Here is a 23,511-nt window from a genome sequence, read left to right as displayed (position 1 = left end):
GATAGCTGAGCTAGTTTTTCACAATCGTATTCAATTCCATACTAGTGGGGAGGTCTACTAAATAGATACCCTCTCTCTCTTCGTAACCCTTTCTAGGGAAAGATTCAAATATATCATCCATCGTTTTTCGGAATTTCTTGACACCCCTCCCCCCTTTCTCACGACTAATTCCAATACCTGGTACGTGCACTGTCACACTTTCATTGACCCCCTCCCCCAAATTATGGACGCAATTTTTGGATAACCCCTAACATCAATGTTTATAATATCTCATGTAAAACTTCGTAGAGATAGATTTTTACAATTCAAATACACCACAGCGAGCGTAAAATCGGTCTGATGTAGTTGTTGTGTTCATAGATGGTACGCCGTTTGGCATAAAGTCGTTTGGCATAAAGTCGTTCGGCATAATGGTCGTTTGGCATAATGGTCATTTGGCATAATGATTGACTTAGAGTGAATATCGGAATTTTTAAGCTTTTACAGCGATCAACACCATTGAGCCCATAACAAACAAATTTGGTAGGTTTTCAATAAGCATGGTGTTCGTTCAGAGATTTTCCAAGCTATGAATGTCAAAAATTGTTGTGACATTAGAGAGCATAACTAAATAAAACTCGTAATGTGTCTGGTGGAAGATCTTTTTGGAATGATAATTTTTTCTACATCTCAGAACATAGAGTATCTTTGAGCTTGTTTCGATATACATATTTGAAAATATAAAATTGGTAAAGAAAGCTCGCAGTAAAATTTTTCGCGCATTGAATATTTCGCTGCAAATCAAGCTCTATCCCAATTCGGACGTAACACTTGATGAAAATTACTTGATAAAAGAAAGGAAAAAATATTTGCAGAATATTTAAATCTTTAATCCAAAGATCAGCATAATGCAAAAATAGCCTTTATACGAAAGCATATAATTTACGTTCTAAATGTTTGAGGCTCAAACGCAGAAAAAAAAAATGTTTCCGCGGCATAACTCAAATGAACAACACATTAAAAAAAATGTGTGGAAAACCTTCTGAATGATTCAACATTAATTTTAAGTTTTGAAGTGTACGTCAAAAAACCATCTATTAATTCGCAAGAAAAAAAATATGTTGAATATTGGCAGGTTCTAAAGTAATTATCATTTTTACAGCACGTCTAGCAAGAATTGATAATACAGCAAAACAAAAAAGCCAAGGGCTGAAAGTCTCGTTAATAAAGACAATAATAATAATAATACAGCTAAATATAAAAATGATTTACGTTTAACTTTACTAAATAATAAAAATTTAAAACAGTATAAATATAAAGAAAAGCCTATTTTGAAAAGAAGGAAAAATTTATTATTGAACCAATAGAAGATTGGACGCCAAAAACAATCGCGGCATGATATAACGAAAAGACATCAAAAATTGCGTTCAGAATCATCGGTTCCCCGAATGCCAGTTCCCCAAATAATCGGTTTCCCCGAAAAGTGATGCAATTTAAATAGAAACTATAATAGTCTTTAGTGGTTGGATAGTGAACGAGAAAGAACGATAAGCAATCAAAAGAAGGAGGTATTCGTCATTCTTGGCTATACACATGTTGGCAAAAATGCTGAGGACGGTAAAACTCGAAAGAACCGCCAATTAAATAAAGAAGGGTGCATATTAGATGGTTAGTTTGTTCACCACCTTGGAATGTATGTGTTACGACAATTATGAGTGTCAAAAACTTTTCGGGGACGTGGGCTAATCGGGGAAACGGGATATTCAGGGAACTGGCATTAAGAGAAACGAAATTCGGGGAAAAGTAACACAACCCATCGAAGTTACTGCAGTAATCGATTTCTCTTTTCGCCAATAACTTGAGTAGATCAATGTTATCGATTGCCGCTCTTCTGTCAGTTGGAAACAAAAAATATCTACAATATAGCTCCAAAGAACAGCCTATGTATAAATGAAGGTGAAATTTATTTAAATTTTAAATCGACACTCTTTATACTTTTAATTATGGCTATATCATGTTCAGAGAAAAAAACATAGAATGTTGGAAACAAGGGTAAATTTGTGCTAAATATATCAAAATCTTCAGTGCAAGAAAATATTCCTGTAGCAAAGCTCAAAAGGAGCATTAATATTTGAAAGAAGGGTAATTTCTGGATAAATAATAAAATACTATTGGCAATAATATTCCTAATATGCCTTAGTTGGGGCCCAGATAGCCGTATCGGTAAACGCGCAGCTATTCAGCAACACCAAGCTGAGGGTCGTGGGTTCGAATCCCACCGGTCGAGGATCTTTTCGGGTTGGAAATTTTCTCGACATCCCAGGGCATAGAGTATCTTCGTACCTGCCACACGATATACGCATGCAAAAATGGTCATTGGCATAGTAAGCTCTCAGTTAATAACTGTGGAAGTGCTCATAAGAACACTAAGCTGAGAAGCAGGCTCTGTCCCAGTGGGGACGTAACGCCAGAAAAGAAGAAGAAGAATGCCTTAGTTTATTCAAGAGCATATGATTGTTGAATAAAGTGTAATTTAGTTTCAATTGACTTCAAAACAAGCCTGATGCCATCAGAAAGATTCATTAGAAACGTAAAAACGAATGTCATCTTAAGAAATTCTTGGTTTAAGACTCATTATGCCAAACGACTATTATGCCAAACGACCATTATGCCAAACGACTATTATGCCAAACGACCATTATGCCAAACGACTATTATGCCAAACGACTTTATGCCAAATGACCATTATGCCAAACGACTTTATGCCAAACGGCTTTATGCCAAACGACTTTATACCAAATGACCTACCACCGTGTTCATAACCGCAATCTACGTGATATACTCTAATTACATATTAAATTCACTTGGTGAAACTTTTAAAAATCCACTAGTATAAATGTTCAATTTTAGTTACTATATTACTTACAATTTTCATGATGTAGAATATGTAATGGAATCAAGATAAGTTTAATATGGTCCGACAAACTAACAGCAACTGATGCCAATTATCCATCTCTTCGTTGCTCTTGTTTACTGCAACAATCTACCTACAATGATTTGCATGTCAAAACCTTTTATCTTATTTTTATCGTTACTTTAGGATTTTGATAGAGAGACTGCCTTTGAGCAGTGTGGCCAGCGGCGGTCCGTTAGCGCCTTTCAGAGATATTGACATATGAAAACAACATTTTTTCAAAGAAAATCACTGACAACTCTGTAACTATCAGATATAAAGCAGTAGTTCCAAAGAAAAAAAAAAATGTTGCAAAATGTTCAATCTAAAAGTGTTGAGAACGAAGTTTTAAGGTGAAGATGAATCGAAGCCAAAGTTCAAATTTTCAAGAGCACGGATCTGGAGAACCAAACATCCGTTTGAGCTGAAAACCTAATCGATTGGTCACCACCAGCTAGTGACCAATCGATTAAGTTTTCAGCTTAAACGGATGTTTGGTTCTCCTGATCCGTGCTCTTGAAAATTGCAAGTTTGGCTTCGATTCATCTTCACCTTAACGAAAAATTATCGCATAAAAAGTTAACGAGAAAAAACTGATTTTCCAGAACCATCCTAACTTATTTGTTTGAAAAAATCATAACTCGTGAACCGTAAGAGATAGAAATTTGGGTTTGGAAAGTTGCTCCAAATTGGTTGTCCTAAAACATTGTAGAGTAATGTCTTGGTCTGAATGCATTAGCAAAACAAATTATATTCTGATATAAAGATCGCGTTCTTCATGGTCACAATAGAACATTTCTCGCTGAACTTTTTTAAACGATCTTCCTAACATTGAAAGCCTCTATTTGTATATTTTCACTTTCATTAATATCAAAGCCGCGTTTACATCTTCCGATGCGCTGCTTCCACAAATCGCTAGTCTAGGATATTGCCTTGTGATCTGCCGCGAAAACCTTTCAAAAAGCTTCAGTATTGCACTGTCATAATTGAAAAAGAGCGTGAAAGAAGAGTAACTCTTAATGTTGGTCTTTTAGAAAAGTTCAGCAGATTTAGCCATGGTCATAGTTTTTCAGCTGTTATAAAGTTATCTAATGCAGCCCACAGACGATCAGACGGTTTGACTAACATTGACTCTGCCCCCAAGTTAGTCAAACCGATGTACGTTGATGCAACCGTTTGAGCGACCGTCACAGTCCGTTGTAGCCGCACTATATTTCTTCGCATGTTTTGAATGATTTCGGCAAGGCTAGTGAATATGTGATTGTAATTTTTTCGAATTCTTTGGTGGGAATATTTCGACGATCATTGGGCAATATAATTGTAATAAGGAAGAGCAGGCCTTCAAAATTTAAAAACCGGAAGGAATGGATATTATTAGTTATAATTCACATGAAGAATTTCGGCAAAGTTCTAAAATTATGAGCGGTCTCTGTCAGGAATTATTCTGAACAGGAATGGCCATGACAAAGTCTTCAAACATTATATATAGCATCTTTTAGTGATTTCATCTAGTTATTCTTGAGTTTTTCCAGGAATCCATGGGATTCCACCAGAAGTTCTTCCTAGGATTCGATCAGGAATTTTACCAATAATTTACTAGAATTTTATTCACAGATTCAACCAGAAATTCCTCCGAGGAAAATCATTCAATTCATTCAGGTATCTTCAGGTGGTTTTTTTTCAGAGATTTCTCCAAAGGTTTCTCTACGAATTCTTCAAGATTTCCTCCACTGATTCCTTGAAGCATTAATTCAAAAAACACTCAAGTGATTTCTTCAGGGCTTACTCCAAGGCTGCCTTCAAGAATTCCTCCAGAGATTGCTATAACAATTTCTTCGAAGATTGCTTTAGGATTTCCTCTAGAAGTTAGTTCCAAAGATTCCATCGCGCATTACCCAGGAATCACATCAAGAATTCTCTCAGAAACTTCTCAGGAAATTTCTTCTTCTTCTTTTTGGCATTACGTCCTCACTGGGACAAAGCATGCTTCTCAGCGTAGTGTTCTTATGAGCACTTCCACAGTTGTTAACTGAGAGCTTTCTTTGCCAAAGTTGCCATTTTCGCATTAGTATATCGTGTGGCCGGTACGATGATACTCTATGCCCAGGGAAGTCAAGGAAATTTCCATTACGAAAAGATCATGGACCGACCGGGAATCGAACCCAGACACCTTAAGCATGGCTTTGCTTTGAAGCCGCGGATTCATTCGGCCAAGAAAAGCCCCAGGAGATTTCTTAAGAAATTTATCACCAGAAATTTCCCCAGGGATTTCACCAGGATTTTAATGGGCTTCCTTGTATGAATGCTTGTATGAATTTCATTGAGAGAAATTCCTCAGGAAAGAGATTGATGAACGTACCCTTTCATTAAGAATAGAAAATTTATGACAGAGCCCCAGAAAGATTATCAGGAGTAATGTCCAAAGAAATATCTTGATAATATCTCAGAGAAAAGTAAGATGAAATTTGAAACAATTCCTTGGAAAAAATATTGAATTGATTTCAGAAAATGCATTGACAGTATTCTTGAACTCCGAGTTTATCAGCTGACGTATGCGCATACCGGTATCGGGAATTGGTTTTGTTAGGAAGTTACAAGGATTCGTACATAACTATATACCTGTATAAAAGTTTCGACAAATGTTATATCAAGTTTATAATTTTTCCATGCAATATTTTAAATTTTCCAGTTGAAGACACCCTTGTTGTCGCCACATCAAGCTGCCACTAATAAGCTTTGGCAACATTTTTTGCTTTCGTCACCGCTAGGTTGGTTTCGCAAGCATCAAACGTGAAAGTTTCTCTTTTGATGGGTACTTTTCGGACACTGTTTCCACAAGCGAAACCCACATCAACAGAAGGAATAATATCCACACGTCGAACCTAATCGACCCAACCCGGTGCTAGGCAGCCATGTTTTCGTGGTCAACATCAAACTCAAGAGCAACAACGTACGTTGGCTTAATCATATTAGGGAATTTTTCCTCCAATACTAAAATGTGTTTTTAGCTAATCACATCAACCCAAAATGACTTGGTGAACTGCGATCCAATAGTTGACAACCGTTTGTTTGTTAGAATAAGTGTTGTTATGCGGGAAAAGAAATTTTTCGAAGAAAAAGATTTCGCCATCATCGATTGTTATTCCTCAAACCGTTATTTGTTTACAAACATTGAGCTGTCAGTGGGAACCACTTCCCAGTGGGAACCAGAGATGTTTACTCGTTATTTTTCAATGGGGTTGTATGGGCGGTGTCAGGAGGCTGAATCTACCGAACGTTGCCAACCGTTTGTCTGACGGAGCAATTGTTCATTTTGTGGAACCGTTCGGCTCTTCCTATACAAAGCACCCGACTGACGATTCTCTATGAACGGTATTGGACGATACATTTGCAACTTTTCCGATTTTCTATACAATATTATCAACTTTGGTAGGCTAGATCTCAGTTACACAGCGTAACAAAAAATACATTTTTGCATGTCTCAAGGATCAAATTATGTGTCTCTAGTAGATTTGGGGTTGTTGTATCTGATACCGTTCTCTCAAATGTTCCAGCACGTCACAATTTTAGCTACGGGTCGCAAAAGTTGTATAAACACTGTTTTCATTGATGTTTACGTGGAAGTTAAAGTATGATTTATCAAACTTTTTTGTGATCTAATCAATCAGATTTGCAAAACAGGACTTTAGCTTTCATTTCGAATATAATTTGGTTAAAATTGAACGATTAAATTAAAATTAAATCGATTTTTCTAACATGTGTCCAGTCTGCATACACAAATTCTTCGTTTCTCTTATATATCAGAATACAATACTTTTCTAAACTGTTAAAAATAACTTTTAAGCATCGAAACTATTATGAACCTAGTTGATAAGTATTGTTATACACATGAAGTTTGAATCCTGTGGCAAAATAAGCGAATAAATTGCCATACAAGCTGGCAAACAAATAGTCGAAGTTGGCTAAAATAGTCGAATTTCTCATTCTCAACAGTCAATATCTCAAAAACTAGACGTGCTATTGTATTTTTGAAAATGGCAATGAATTCAGCAACCTTTAATTTAGTAAATAGCCCAATTTGAATGAAATCCACATCACGTCAGACATAACTGGAATTTGAAAATACATTTTTGAGTAACTTTTCCAATCACTTGTTCAAAAGTAATAACAATTTGACTGAAGTGAATGTTTTGACAAAACAAATTTCATGAAACCCTATACAAAAACTTTTTTCTAACAACCTTGATAATTGCTTCTAAATTTAAAATTTTGCTTAAGGGCTTTCATTTTTTTATTTATGTCGATTATTATAATTTGTCAGACGATTCACTTTAGCTAAACCGTTATTGCTTTTGAAATAGTGATAATAAAAACTACTTGAAATATATATGTTGGAACACAAATTTTGTCTGAAGAACTGTGAAAATTTAATTAAAATCGGTTTATAAGTAATTCAGATTTTACTCTCTAAAGGAGATTGGGCAAAAATGTATGGAGTTTGGTCCCGGAATGTACACGGATGACTTATATATCATTTGAAAGATCTAAATGAGACAAAAAAAAGTTGATATGGGGCCAAAAATATTCGTCGTGGGAGAAAAAAGTTATGTGTGCTGGAATGGTGTAAGAAGAGGTATGTTTTGGACAGTTCCTATTGAATAATATTTACTTGCGCAAATGTTTTGAATTCGTGCCTATGTATGTGCTTAGGTATGTTTTTATCTTAATTGTAAATATTTTAAAAATGTTGTGATTTGACACAGATTTCAGAACGTTTTGAGTTGCTGAAATGTGAATTCTTAAAACATACGGTGATAAAAAAAAAATATAAAGATATAGGTATGAGCGTTTCACAAACACGTCACTGTAGGTAACAGTTGGACACAAATATCAAATCATATTATCCTATTTCAGTGTTCTAGAAATATGTTTGTATAAAACGGCGGTTTACTCAGGAAGGATTTTCCAGACTATATCCGTTTTATCATTACAGTGGTTGTGTTGTTGTATTCTGTACTACACTGGAAGAAATACCTCGCTTCTCGTACACAGCTTCAGCGTGCTGGAAATCCGCGCGTCAGTTACCTCACTAATATCTTTGATATCAATAACATTATACTAGCATGTTATTGTTTCTCAGAGAAGGAGATCATTTGAACTAGTAGTAACTGTAGTGTTTGACTGTTTGCTGTGAACAAACTGCCAATAATTCGAGCAGAACCATTTCGGTTTGCTATCAATGTCAGCTCCATTGGCGACGCCTGAGCACATGTGGCTCCACAAATGCTTCGCTAAGAACGCTAAATACTCATGAGGATGTCAATAATGTGAATGTTTAGAAGTAATCATTCCATCTTCCAGAGCTGCGCGACACACTTGAGCTGGGAACAGCTTTCATCGTGATGAACGACATGCAAAAACATGAGATCGGATGGTGGTCAATCAACAAAAGAGTGTGCATGTTGAGGAACAACGGTCGATCAACGGATGACAAAGACGCAGCTGGAACGCAAGTAGGACTGCCACCCATGTTTCCATGTTAAGATCATTGTAGGAGATCAAAACGCCAAGATAAGGAATTGAGATGGACGATTGGGAAGATCAGTGCTGTCGGACTGGCAAACATGAATGTCCAATGCTTGACTGTTTTGCCGCCTCTAAGAATATGGTCATTATGGTGTAGCACCTACTTCCAAGATAACCTTCCGTACCAATGGTGATCGCTAGTTATCCACAGTAAATGAAATCTCGAATCAGTCAGGTATTGCTTGATAGATTACACATCTCCGACATAATCAACGTCGAAATCATCGTGGTGCTAATATTCTACCCACTACCTGATAATAATAAAAATGCGCTTCAAAAATCCTGTCGTTAACAATGAACGGTACTGACGCCCGCCTCAGCATGACCTTCAGCGTCTGAATTACACGGATGTCGCCACAGCATCGTTCTACATCTCTAGCAAGTGTAACCGGAATAGGTTTTGCTTGCTGAAACCCTTCTTGGCTATTGTACTACAGTAAAAATGCCCATCAACTCACAGGTTGAGTCATTATGCGTTGAACGTAGTCTATGGTACGATTGGTTTGCTGAAGAGTTTATAATTATTCTAGAGGAAAAAAACGTGAAGCACCATACACAGAAGCGGAAGCAGCAGACTTGTGTTGATGACACAGGACCGGAGGTTCAAGGCAAAGGAGAGCATTTCAACGTTCGAATGTTGGACAAAATCAGCCAACCAGATCCCACTTTGAGTGACGTTAAGGATGACGTTCAACTGATCAAGAATAACACAGCAATTGTTGAGGATGGTATATGAGTGGAACTCATCAAGATGATCCCGAAAAAGTTGATCGCTTGTCTTCATCGGCTGATATTAATTACTATTCTCAAGAACCTGGCAGTTATAACATCTGCAAGAAGAGTAGAGCCAAGGAGCTAAATACTCTGCCTACAGAAAACGTTAGTGCTTATCTATCTGTCTTTTCTTCTATCTGCAAAACTTGAATAAAAATTGTCAAGGGCTTGTACACAAGTTACTGGAGGGTAACAGATGGAGAGAGATAGGAGATAATATAAGATATGCACTCATTATAAAAAAAAATAAGTTCATTAGACTCCACGGCATTCGTATACCAATTCGTAAAACGATAATGATTGACATTTTAACTTAAGACTGGTTGAATAATGTAGGAGCTCAGGTGATACTAAACATCCACGTATGCGGTATACAGCGCGAGATGGTTTATACTAGTGAGCTAGATTGCCATTGATTTAAACCCATGAAATCCTAAAACTACGCATATGTTACTGCGTAGCATTTAGCTATAAGCATTGCAACTCACATTCAACGTTTTTTGATGTTGCTGATGTTGTTCATTGAGGTTGAGTGGGTTGAGCTGATGGTTTTATTGATCTCTTCGTAAAATTCGTCCTGAAGAAATATTTACTTCAGCAAAAACAAAACAGTCAGTTCTTTTATAAGACACCACACACTTTTCTTTCACCACTGTTTCCCAATTACTTTTCATCGAATGAGGCTGACTTTTTTAGAATACAAGTCGTAAACCTTATTACGAACAATATAGGTATAGGTCGGTTAAAAAACAGTCAGGAATTGTGATTAGTATAATGTGGATAGCAGGGTCTGGAAGAAAACTTTACTGAAACAAATGTAATTTAACATGATTTTTAATGTTATTACGGTCTAACATGTAATGTTTTTCATCTTTGAATCAAAGTCCTAATTCACTTCTTTAAAACATAGAACATCTAATCATCATATAGGTGCAGAAAAATATATGTTTTCATTTGTAATCGATAAAAAATATAGCAAAAATATAATAAAATACAAAGAAAACTATCTTAAACCATGCGGAATAACTTTTTTCTCCCACGACGGATATTGTTGACCCCATACCAACTTTTTCTTGTATCATTCAGATCTTTCAAATGACATATGAGTCATCTGTGTACATTCCGGGCCCAGATTTGCCCAATCTCCTTTGACCATTTTGTACGAAAAATAATAAAAAAGTTGCAAATGTATTGTCCAATACTGTATCTATAGGTAGAACGGAACGACCTCACAAAAAGCACACATCCTGATTGCATGATGCTGCTGCTGCTCGTTTCCACATGTGCGAATCCTTCCAGTTTTCTAATTAAATTTAAAACTTCGAAACTGCACCGGAAATTGCAATTGGAGCGTAAAAAAACTGACCGAGCCGAGGAAGTCCACCTGCCCCACCACCACCAAACTAGAATCTATCGTAATTGTTGTTTTAACTGTGCAAAAATAGGAAGCAGAAAAAAAAAACAGGACGATGGTTTCATTCAGCTTTTTTTTAGGTAACATTTGTTCGCACACTTTGTCCATATGACTCTGTGTAGAAAATTGTCCAATTAGTTGACCTGCGTTGGCAGTCATTGTTTGTCTTGTTTCATTCATTCAAAACGAAGCTCCCAACTAATCCAGCTTAGTGATTCATCGAACCAGTTCCAGGGGATATTCTATCGCATGAAGTGTCGTTTTCATAAATTTGTTAGGCTTCCTGGCGGTGGGATTGTTCAAAAATCACGTATGTTAAATTGTCAGAATCTCAGATCCACAAAAGATTCAACTTTTAGGAAAACAAAAAATTTGAAATCTAAGACTCTTCATGTGTCCAAAAGTTTTCATTGCTGTTTGGTCTATCAATATTTTCTGAATATTATATTCATATGAGGTAGATGGGCAATTCCTTAGCGTCTTCAAAGGAAATCCATGCTTAAGGCAGCCAGGATTCGTCTTCTGGTTATGCAAGGTCTTTTCGTCAATTAAATTTCCTTGGTTGAAATACAAATGCAAAAATTATATCTTTTGCTAAGAATTTGTAGGTTAAGTATTGTGGAAAAATTTATAGAACATTCAGATGAGTAACAAGCTTTGTTTCCCAGTTGAAATGTAGGGCCAAGAACATGAAGAAGGGTATTTCGTTTCCATCGATTGACCCCGGGATAGACAGATAGACTAGACTCGAAACACCACTTTGGGTTGGGTCGTCTGTTAAATGAGCAATTTTTTCGTTGGAAATGGTGTTGGTTTGATTTATGATTATTGCTAACCTAAGGAGGCGTTATAAATCGTACGACTCTGAAGTTAGGAGATAGGGTTAAGCAATTTAACCTCTTAAATCATAGATGTTGGCAACGAAGTAAATCACGTTAGTCAGATTTCGTCGATATGTTTAAGTAATTTCTAGTCTATTCTGATATCGTTCTTTTTCTTAATTCTAGATGGACTGTCTCGAAAAATTTTGCAGATGCAGAATTTCATTGTAGCTCATATGCAGGAACAGGAAATGCACAAATATTCCTGAAGCGTTTATCATAACTCTATTAGGATTTAATTTTATTCTATTCTATTCTTTTGTTTTCAATTCTATTCTGTTCTACTCTACTTTATTCTATTCTGTTCTGTTCTGTTCGGTGGAAGCACTGGAAAAAATCTTGTAAGTACTTCTAGGCTAACTGTTTATAAAACTCCTGAAGGAAACTGTTATAAATATTTCAATCATGAAGGAATTTCTCGAAAACGTCTTTGACAAACTTCGAAGTATTTTCTAAGAAATTATGTTTCTTAAGTTTCTACAGTAAAATAATAGTACTAATCGCTCAATATTTTTGCAGACTGGATGTCAGGGTTGCAATACAATACTGGATGCAGTACATATCCAGACTCTGAAGCATATTGCTAGGAATCCACAGGATCCCATTCGAATAGGATTCTGATAGGATTTGACACTTTAAGATTCGACTGTGTTTATGCTGAAAATTGTCAAGTCTCCGATGAACATTTTAAAAGGTTTGTTATTTTCAGTTTACCACTAAAACTTACCACATTTTAAAAATCCCCAAGATTTTCCCAGAAATAGTCAAAATACCACAAGAAATCCACAGTATCACGCTAGGAATTCACATGATGCGCTAGAAATTCTCAATTCTCAATAACCAATTTCATAACCATGTCCACTAGGAATCTTCTGACATCCTCCAGAATCCGTTGAAAGTTCGAGATGCCCCTAAAATATTATAATTGGTGATCCAGTTTTGAAGATAATCCGATGTTCCTTGGGGGATCGACATTCTCCATATAAAATGTCTTTGGCGGCCATTTTGTTTTTGGTCAATTAATCAAAAAAATGAAATGTGTACTATACAATACCAGGTAATAAGGAGCTACCCTGAAAAAATCAGACTAATCGGTTCAGTATTCTTGGAGAAATATGAAAATTACGATATGAGGATTTTCAAAGTTTTCAAGATCTTTATTTGTCCAGCATGGTAGCAGAAACATAAATGCTCATTACTCAAAGACGACTGCACCAAATTGCTTCATTTTTTCACAACATACTCGCATTAATGTATCATTCCGAGGAGTTAATATCCGAATACGATAAAAATTCTGCAGCCTGAGATATTTATGTGAGTTATCGCTACGCGTCGGTCCCCCAAGGAATTTTGGAATATCTCCGGATCTAGATGACAAATTGTTAATATCGATACATATTCTGAAACTAGAATAGTTTTTCAAGAACTTGCAAAAGAATGGTTTAAAAATATTGAGAAACAAAAAAGTTATCGTGATTTGAATATATTTTTAGCAGTAAAAAATGAAGCTGCCGGTAGAGGGATTAAAAACAATCAAGGAATTCTCCAACAATATCCCAAAAAATTCATCCAGCAATTCTTCGAACATTGCCGATAGTTTTGAAATCTTGTACGGAGTTATCAATTCTGGCAAGTATTTTAGATTTTATTTAATTTCAATGATCACTGGTAATACTTAAGAAAATTTGTGATTGGCATCAACCTTTTTTTTGTAATTTAAATTTTTGCTTTATAGTATGGACGTTTTCAATGTTGTTGATTACTGTATAAATAATCAGACCGTTCATTGTTTGCAAATCTGGTCAAAATTGATAGAAATCAACCCGTCTACTAGCAGCATCAGTTTTTCACCACAACAAAATATTCAAATCGTAAAAACTTTTTCAACTTTTTTGTTTTTCCATATTTTTGCATCATTTTTCACAAGTTCTCTAAAAACTTGTCTACTTTTGCTCTATCATCTGCTATTCTAAAATTTCTTGGGGGACCGATGCGTAGCCGAAACCCCGGTAAATATCTCAGGCTACGGAATGTTTTGTTTGTTCGGCGATTCGCTTTTCGAAACAATACTTTGATGAGCGTCTGCTGTGAAAAATGAAACAAATTGGTGCAACTGTTTGAGTTATGAGCATTTTTGTTTTTGGTACCACTCAGGTCGAAAAAGATCTTGAAAATTTCAAAAACATCATATTTTAATTTTTGGTTTCTTTGAAACAACTCAATCGATTTGTTTGTTCCTTATTACCTGCCATTTAAGTTTTTTTTGATAAATTGACTAAACACAAAATGGCAGTCAAAAAATGTATATGGGAAGTATCGGTGCCCCAAGAAATATCGAATTATTTTTAAAACTAGATGGCTGATGGTCAATATCGATACAAATTCTGAAAATAGAGTTTTTTGAGAAATTTTGAAAAAATAGTGCAAAAATATCGAGAAACAAAACAGTTATCGCGATTTGAATGATTTTTTTGTTATGAAAAAAAAAAAATAAGCTGTGGGTAGAGATGATAATTTCCTTAGTTCACTCGATGAATGCGATGTTCTGTCATTTATTAGTCAGGTATCAGGTATCAGGTATCAGAAGGCCGGCTCCAAAGGCACGTTCCCCACCAGTTGGGAGATTTGTGCCATCGCCATATTTGAGCCTATTTCATCATCTACCCGATGGGAGAGGAAAGGGAAGGGAAAGATGGGAGGAAATAGGAGTGGGTCCCTTGAAGAGGGAAGATCGCATAAGCGAAATGAGAGCATGTAGCTCCATACCACAATGGGTTCGAACAGCGCCCTAAAAAGGGCACTGCAAAACGCGTGAGCGTAAAGAGAGCCTATAGCTCATTACCACAGCGGGTTAAGAATAACAGGATGTCCTGAAGATTCAGGCTTCTGTATTCAGTTTCACTTAATAAGTGTTTACCAAGTAATTGGAATCGCATTTGCGCAAAAACTGGACAGTTACATATCAGGTGATACGAAGTTCCATAATCGGAGTCACAACTATCACACACAAATGAGTCAGCACGCTGAATATTTGCCATGTGATAGTTGAGTCGGCAGTGGCCTGTCAACGCTCTGACCAAGAGACTGCAATTCTGCTTTGACAGATTTGTTAAATACTTCGCCACCTTTGGAGATGGCTCAGTAATATACAATTTTGTTTGACGACACGACTCCAAACTATTCCAATATTGCTTGTGCTGAGTTGCCGCCCAAGAGTTTATCTGAAGCTTCACCCAGCACTTCGAAATTGGAATAGCCGGCTCAGGGCCAATGAAGTCATGCGATGCTCCATCGCGAGCTAGCTCATCAGCCAATTCATGGATGGAAGAATGGCCAGGTACCCATACAAGGTTTACAGAGTTGACTGAATTCAGTTCCTCAATTTGAGTTCGACATGCGATAACAAGCTTCGACCTTGAGTTGGCCGAAGCGAGAGCTTTTATAGCAGCCTGACTATCTGAACAGAAGTATATGACTTTACCCATTACGCGCTGTTGAAGTGCTGATTGCACTCCACACATAAGAGCAAATATTTCCGCCTGAAAAACGGTGCAGTTTCTACCAAGTGAGTAAAACTGATTCAGCCTTAGCTCACGAGAATATACTCCTGCACCAGCTCTACCTTCAAGAAGGGAGCCATCAGTGTAACATACTATATTGTTTGATATACTTGTTTCCAAATAGCCAGACGTCCACTCTTCCCGTGAAGGGAATTGTGTGGTAAATGTCCTGTAAGGAAAGTTACAAGCAATTGTGAGATCACTTGGAGCAAGGACAATTTTGTCCCAATTCACCAAAAGTGGAAACAACGAAGTGTGTGTAGATCTACGATTCACTGGATTTTTCTCCAGTAGATCCAGTACCCATAAACGGTAAGAGCAAGAAAGTGCTTCTTGTTTAAGATATATGTGTAGTGGCGCAACGTCGAAAAGGGCCTCGAGCGCTGCTGTGGGAGTTGTAGAGAACGCACCAGACATCGCCATCAAGCACATCCTTTGGAGATGGCCCAATTTTGATTGGATTGTTCTCACTTCGCCCTTTTGCCACCACACAAGACATCCATATGCCAATATTGGTCGAACAACTGTTGTGTAAATCCATTTGATATATTTGGGTTTGAGGCCCCAAGTTTTACCAAAGGTTCGCCGGCATTGACCGAAGGCCATGCAAGCTTTTTTGACTCTGAAATCAATGTGAGGTGTCCATGAAAGTTTGGAATCTAGAATGACTCCGACATACTTTACTTGATCAGTCACATTAATCTCAGTGCCAAAAAGACGTAAAGGTCGAATTCCATCGCGGTTTCGTCTTTCCGTAAAAAGAACAATAGATGTTTTATTCGGGTTAACCGAAAGGCCATATTGGCGACACCAACTCTCGACTACCTGAAGAGCACTTTGCATCAGGTCGAATAGGGTGCTTATGCACATACCAACTATCAGAGCTAGATAGTCGTCGGCAAATCCATAAGTTGGAAAACCGCAATTATTGAGTTGCCTCAATAGCGTATCTGCTACGAGATTCCACAAAAGTGGTGACAAGACTCCCCCTTGGGGGCATCCGCAAACACTCAATTTTCGAATCGCTGATTGACGCAATGTCGAGAAGAGATGTCGGTTTTTGAGCATTTGATGAATCCAATTGGTAATCATTGTAGGTAGCCCATGGTTTCGTGCGGCTTCCAATATGGCATCGAAAGACACGTTATCAAAGGCACCCTCAATATCCAAGAAAACACCCAAGCACGATTGCTTCTGAGCGAATGCTTTCTCGATATCGTATACAACTTTGTGTAAAAGAGTCACAGTGGACTTTCCAGATTGGTAAGCATGTTGATTCACATGAAGAGGCATGTTTGCCAAATAAACATCACGGATGTGATGATCGATAATCCGTTCCAGACATTTCAGAAGAAAAGAGGTCAGACTGATTGGTCTAAAACTCTTCGCTTCCTCATACGACGCACGTCCTCCTTTTGGGATAAACTTTACAGTAATATCACGCCAGGATTTGGGAATGTACCCGGTAGCAAAACTGCTTACAAGTAGCTTTTTCAAAACATGTTTGATAAACTCAAATCCCTTTTGGAGCAGAACAGGATAAATCCCATCCGCTCCTGGAGATTTGAAAGGAGCAAAACTATTAAGTGCCCATTGAATCGATTCAGTAGTTACGATACTGCGAGCCGAGGCCAGAGACTCGTAACTACATGAAAAGACATTTGATTCATCCGTAGATGCTATGTCCACACATCCGGGGAAGTGTGTATTGAATAAACATTCTAAAACTTCTTCATCGGAAGAAGTAAAGTCACCATTAGGTAAGCGAATTTCGTTCACTTGGAAATCCTTAGATTTTGCAAGAATTTTGTTCAACCGACTGACTTCACTCAAACTGGAAACATTTGTACAAAGGTTTTTCCAGCCGGATCGTTCAGCAGAACGAAGAGCCTTCTTGTAAGCCTTGCGAGCTGACTTGAACGACTCTGATCCAGCTGAACGGCGTCTGTTCCAACTCCTTCTACATTGTTTCCTAAGTCTAGTCAGATCGGAATTCCACCATGGGGTCCCTCTTGTAGTCTTTACAGACCGCAGAGGACATGCTTCTTCAAAAGCTTCCATAATGTAGGATGTTGTAGTATCAACGGCATCATCCAGATCACTTGGATTTTCAATGGACGGAGAATATCCATGAAATTTGGTCGCAACCAATTCAATGTAGAGTTCCCAGTTTGTTGACCGGGGATTCCTAAAACGCAAAGTCTGCGCAGTTACATTTGAATGTTCAAAGAAGATGTAGCGATGATCAGATAATGATTCCTCATCTGATACATGCCAATTCGTCAACTCGTGACTGATTCTATTCGAGCAGAGCGTTATGTCTAACACTTCTTCTCTATTAGAAACCATGAAGGTTGGGCGATTGCCTATGTTAAGTAATCCAAGGTCTGTACTACTTAAGTATTCCATCAGACTGGAGCCTCTCAAATTGATATCCGAGCTGCCCCAGATGATGTGATGAGCATTGGCATCACTGCCCACAATCAGCGGAAGGCCTTTTGTTACGCAGTGTACGACAACTCGTTTGAAGTCATCCGTTGGGGATGGTTCATCATGTGGTAAATATACCGAACAATAGACGTATTTCCTGTTGAGGTCACCAACAGAAACATCGATTGTGACAGCACATACATCTCTGGTAGTTAACTCAGAAATGAGTGTAGCAACGATTGCTTTATTAACGAGCACGCATGCGCGGGGCATGGAGCGCGAGTTTGCCATTTCAAGCTTGCTAAAAGTAGCAAAAACTGGGTCCACAAGGTTACCTAGATAGAAGTTCCCTCTACGAAAGTAGGGTTCTTGAACTAGCGCCACTTGGGCTGCACCATTTTGCATGAGTCTGCAAAGATTGATCGTTGCTGTTCTTTTATGCTGAAGATTGATCTGAGCTAACCTAACCGTAGCCACTACCCAAACTAGGCAGGATTAAGCTTTTTGCAATCTCAGCACGAAAAAGACCAGCAACGAAAAAACCAGATCGGTATCTATTTAAAGTCGCCAAAGGCGAAAGAGCACAGAATACACTGTGTAAAACGCATAATGCGAATCCATATAGGTGATAATTTAAATTAAATGTCAACATATTCATAATCCCACCCTTATTAAGCCTCAAGATAGAGACTGAAGAAGGGCAGCCGATTATCTCGGAGAAACACAAGGTCACCTGCACCATTGCTCCGGGTAGCACAGGAAGGACTCAATACTGTGGAGGGCGCCCTGGTACCCCACAGGCTCCGTTTGCGGTTAGGTTTTATTTAGACCCCCCTAACCATTCATTCTTAGGCACGGTACGCATCACACCATAAATTAGGGGTCACCTGTGAGGTGGACTTTTACCACCGGAACAGGCAATCCGTAGTGTTAATTCTTAGCCAGTTGAAACAACCGCTACCGACACTACGCGGCTATCTAGGCTGCTCGGGAAAAGGAGGTTAATATTGATGATTAACTCCTGACGTGCCCAAGCAGCCACAAATGAAAATAGAGTTTTTTGAGAAATTTTGAAAAAATAGTGCAAAAATATCGAGAAACAAAACAGTTATCGCGATTTGAATGATTTTTTTGTTATGAAAAAAAAAAATAAGCTGTGGGTAGAGATGATAATTTCCTTAGTTCACTCGATGAATGCGATGTTCTGTCATTTATTAGTCAACTTGTGTTGTATTCATCATCATGAGTCCTTCAATGTCGGAGTTTAGGGATTAGTGTTAACGTTTGTGGAATTTTTATGGGTTTCCATGTGTTTTTTTGTAAAAAAAAATGTTTGAGATTTTGATTCTCATGACTTCATTGAACACAGTCAGGGGCTCCTTCAACGCTCCCCTCAGAAATTCGCCCAGAAGTCGTTTCGAAAATTCTTCCGGTGATTAACCGTAAACTCCTCCAAAAATTTTTCCCACCAATTCCGCAAGCAGTCATTATAGGAATTCATCCTGGATATTTTACAGGAGATCGCCCATATCTAATTTCCAACTAATTCGTTCTACTTTACTATTTTTATTAGGTGATTACATTTTAATGCCCTTTATAAATGCGATCCAATTTCCAGCAGCCATTCCTTCCTCTAATGGTGGAAATTTCCTATGGCGATTTCATACAGGAATTCTTCAAGCGGATATAGATAATAAACGATTTTTTTTTTGGGATTTTTCTAAGTGGTTTGTGGAAGGTAAACTGTATGAATTTATTAATAAATATCAGATGTTATTTCTGGAGAACTTTCTAAACAGGATCTTTTGAAGAATTCTTTGAGGAATTGCTGGATGAGCTCATAAAGAGATTCTGAACGAAAATCTTGAGTGATATATGTAACACTTTGTGAAGACTAAGGTTGAACTTTTGAAGATATTCTGTACAAAAATCTTTCAAGAACTTTCAAAGAAGTTCTGAAAAAAATCTTGATAGAATTTCTAGAGCTGATCTCCTTCTAATAGTCGTTACATGTTACGTGAGAAGCAGGTTTTTATTTATTTTTTCTTTCGATGAAATATGTAAGGATTCAAAAATGAAAGTTCTGTGGCCACTCCATCGTAAATAAATTGTTGCTATTCTTAAAGATATTTAAGGTAATGAATCTTCGAGCTGTTTAGTAGAATACATATAAGTAGATGATCATCATTATATTTAAGGTAGTTTTCTGGAAAACGTGTTTATGAATTTCTGGAGGTGTGGTATATAAATAGATTTTTTCGACAAACATTTAAAATTCTTAAAAAAATCATATTTCAGGGCTGGTAGCGAGTCGCTTTTTTTACTTTTTTCGTCCTGGTCACTAAAAACAAATTATTTGTAGATGGAGTACCATATACCTTTTAATTCCGCTCCTAAATGCTTATCTTTGACAGATACGCGTATTTCGACTACCACTTGCAGTCTTCTTCAGTGTCAGTTACTCGTATCCACTGAAGAAATCGTCGCATCTCTCTACCTTAAATACTAACACCAGATAAGTACCTACACAATCAAACTACCTAGGAAAAATTTCGACAGGAGTATACCTGTCATGTCTTGGTCAGAATTGAAAAGGGGGATAAATAATAATTATACAAATCCCTAACTATCTACCTATGTATTCAATCTCGTTTATATTTCTTAGGTACAAACTTAAACACTGAAGAAGACTGCAAGTGGTAGTCGAAATACGCGTATCTGTCAAAGATAAGCATTTAGGAGCGGAATTAAAAGGTACACGGTACTCCATCTACTTTAAAGTTTCTCTATTTGAGATTCTGCTCAGAGGATTCGAACATTCATTAAAGAGAAATTATTTGTAACAAAAAGTAGCTAAAAGTCACTTTTTAGCAAAATGGTCACTTAAGTTACTATTTTCGTAATCTGATGATAATAAAAGAAAAAGATATATTTTTTTTAAACTTTACCCAGATGGGGCAATCGTCAATCGATATTAGTTATTATAATGGCACAGTGTAATTTGGAAATCGAAGTATCACGAAAGATAGGTATTTCTGGAGTTTTTGGAAGAAATCAGGTGAATATTTCGTACACTTTTCCAACGGAAAATTGGGAATAGTTTTCGAGAAGATTCTGGCAAAATTAACGAAGCCACTTTGGGCTGAATTTCGTGTAAATAAAATTTCAATGAAGACCAGGACCAAAAGCTGACAGCTGAAAAAATACTAGTAATCTGCGGATATGGAAAGAACAACATCAAAACTCTTCTGGAAGGTTAGCTAGAGACAACCACCAAAAAAATCAAAATCCAAAAAAGTTTGTCAGAAACTTTTCTAGGACTTTAAAAACGAGTAATTCAGAATTACATTAGATTTACAACAAATGAGCTATACACCTTCCATTGATTAACCCTTGATTCAATATATTTTTGTTCCACGACGTTGGTTAGCAACTTCTATACAAAAAATACGTTTCTATAAAGACTTACTTTTAGTGATTCTTGTCTGTATATCGTTTAGAACTCTTGAGTGATTCCAAGCAACAGCACCAAAATTTGGTAAATTTTTTAATTAATTTTTTTCTATTGAGCTGAAACTTTGCACTGTTTTCCAGTTCCATCTAAATCGTCATTTTCCGATATCAAATCTTCAAGTTGAGTCACGACTAACTTTTCAAAAGGGTGTATGTGAAAATGGTTCAAAAATATTCAAAAAGCTGCACAGCAAAAACGGTTCGTTCGATTGTTAGACAACTAAATAAAGATTCCAAAAAAAAATACACACAGTAATTTTTTTTGTTTTGCATTGAAAAACATAATTTTTGACACAAAAACTCAAATATCTCAAAACCCTATCGGAATACCAACGTGATTTTTTGAGGGAAAACGGTCCATTATATTAGCTATCTACCATAAAAATTTGGTGATGGTAAACCAATAAACAAAAAAGTTATGACATTTCAAACATGTCACTATTTTCACATTTAGTAGAAAAAAAAATTTTTTTTCGGTGTAAATTATTACGGGAACCGCAGTTTGTTGCTGATTTCATTGTTAAGAGCCTTGCGTGAATTAAACAAGTCGTTTTCATGTATTCATTAGTATTATGTATATTATATGTATAAATATTATGTATATGTATAAATATTATATGTATATGTATATATGCATAAATTAAAATGAATTAACAGATTATACGAAAATAATTTTTTTTTCTACCAGGATATTGTTTTTAGAGTATGATCGATGAGTTTCTAAATGTTATATATAAACTTCAAACGTTTTGGATTTGGGTATGCGTTATGAGATCATGAAAACATTTTATTAATACTTATTTATTTATTGTTATTCAATTTTTTTACAATATCGAACACTTTTGCATCATTATCAGTACAGTTCGAGTATAGTTTTGCTTTAATTTTATTTTCTGACAATGGAATGAAACAGTGAAATTTTTGGGTTCCTTGGATCGTTTTCGCGTTATTATATTGCTCGCTGAGCTCTGATGCCGTTAATTCGTACTTTTCAGTAGTAGTAAAACAAAATGATAATTTTGTTAAATCTTCTTCTTTTCTGCGATTCGCCCAATCAAATAGTTCTTTTGCAGTTTTAATTGGATGCTCACGTTCTTTGGCTAAACTTGCTCTTGTGGCTATGCACTTTATGGTTCCTCCAATAGCATCACAAGGACCTTTGCCATGTGACGTAGCAAAGAAATGCCATTCTGCATCAATTCCGTATTTTGATTTAAATTGACATAGGCTCGAAAAATTCTTACGGTTTTTGTACTGCGATGCTGCTCCATCAGACATGAAATATATCTTTCTGATTTCTTTATCCTTATCAACGCGTAAAAAGTTAATCATTTTGGCAATGAACAAATTTACAGATACTGAGTCGTGTCTTAAATCTTCGGAAATTACAATAAAACTAAAATGTTCAATTTGCGTACTTCCATTGAAATAAATAACGAATGGATGAATTGTAGCTTGTTGTACGTTCCAGTGATGGGACTGCACTTCATCTTGCAATACAAAGCTATAGTTTTCAGAAAAATCACAAATGACTAAAAATTCACCATCTTGTAATGTATTTTTCGTATTTTTTAAAAAGCGGGATTGCTCTGTTTTAATAAAGTCGTGAGGAATTAAACTTTCTAATTTCAAGCAAAAAAATGACACAAACTCATCTACAGGTTTTACAATAGTTTCTAGGTCACACCTATCCGTGGTCACCCATTGCTCAAATGATAACTGATCAATATAATTTTCTTCAAACTCAGCGAATAAAGTATTTTCCAATGATGAAGAATCTGGACAATCCGAACAAGATCGTAGATAGCAATTTGATGTTGTATTTTCACACAAAAGACTACCAGTTAACATTTTAATATCCTTTGATAAATTGATTCTTTTCAAACTATGTAAGATTAGGTTAATATTTTCGTGTGTTGTGCACACACAAACATTATGTGTTCCTGAATTGGATAGAAGCTTGCATTGCCTTGGACGAAGGCTTGCAAATGAGGAAAAACCTACCTTAATATTTTCGTTAATTTCCTTGAAGCGTGTATACGCTTCTTTCAAAGTAGTCATCATTAATCGTTTTTGGATTGCTTGACGCTTTCCATCTTTTTTTACAGATACACAATCTTTTTGGCCAGGCATAGCTCTACTTACTTCATCGTCTTCAAAATATTGAATTATTTTTTCTTTTGTCTCATCTGTTAATGAAGTACTCGACCTAGCATTTTTGGTTGCAAGACAGTTATTTTTGAATTGTTTTGCCTCTTTTGCTGTGTTTCTATTGGTTTTGAACTCATCAATGGCGTCTTGAATAGACCACGAGCTTGGCAGCATCGACAAAATCAATAATTTTTATTTCCTTGTCGTGGCTAGATTCGAGAACCTTTCCTTCATATTCATAATTACCTCATCGTAGTCTGTATTTTCCAC

At 36.6% G+C, this 23,511-nt stretch overlaps 1 protein-coding gene across 5 annotated transcripts in view; it reads left to right on the top strand.

Annotated features, from left to right (window-relative positions):
* The window catches only part of LOC5568245 (ELAV-like protein 4), a 162,355-nt gene that overhangs the window by 107,193 nt on the left and 31,651 nt on the right, over positions 1 to 23,511 (top strand). Inside the window, exon 1 of one of the 5 annotated variants that reach the window (XM_021845880.1) lies at positions 12,262 to 12,281. The exons of the other annotated variants lie outside the window; for them this stretch is intronic. The gene's annotated coding sequence lies outside the window, so the exon portion shown is untranslated. Of the gene's footprint in view, positions 1 to 12,261; positions 12,282 to 23,511 lie in introns of those variants that run through there. 5 annotated transcript variants of the gene reach the window in all.

This window comes from Aedes aegypti, chromosome 2 (assembly GCF_002204515.2).
Source record: "Aedes aegypti strain LVP_AGWG chromosome 2, AaegL5.0 Primary Assembly, whole genome shotgun sequence".
NCBI lineage: Eukaryota > Metazoa > Arthropoda > Insecta > Diptera > Culicidae > Aedes > Aedes aegypti.
Note: the sequence above shows the minus strand (reverse complement) of the source record. Positions and strands in the feature narration are given on the sequence as shown.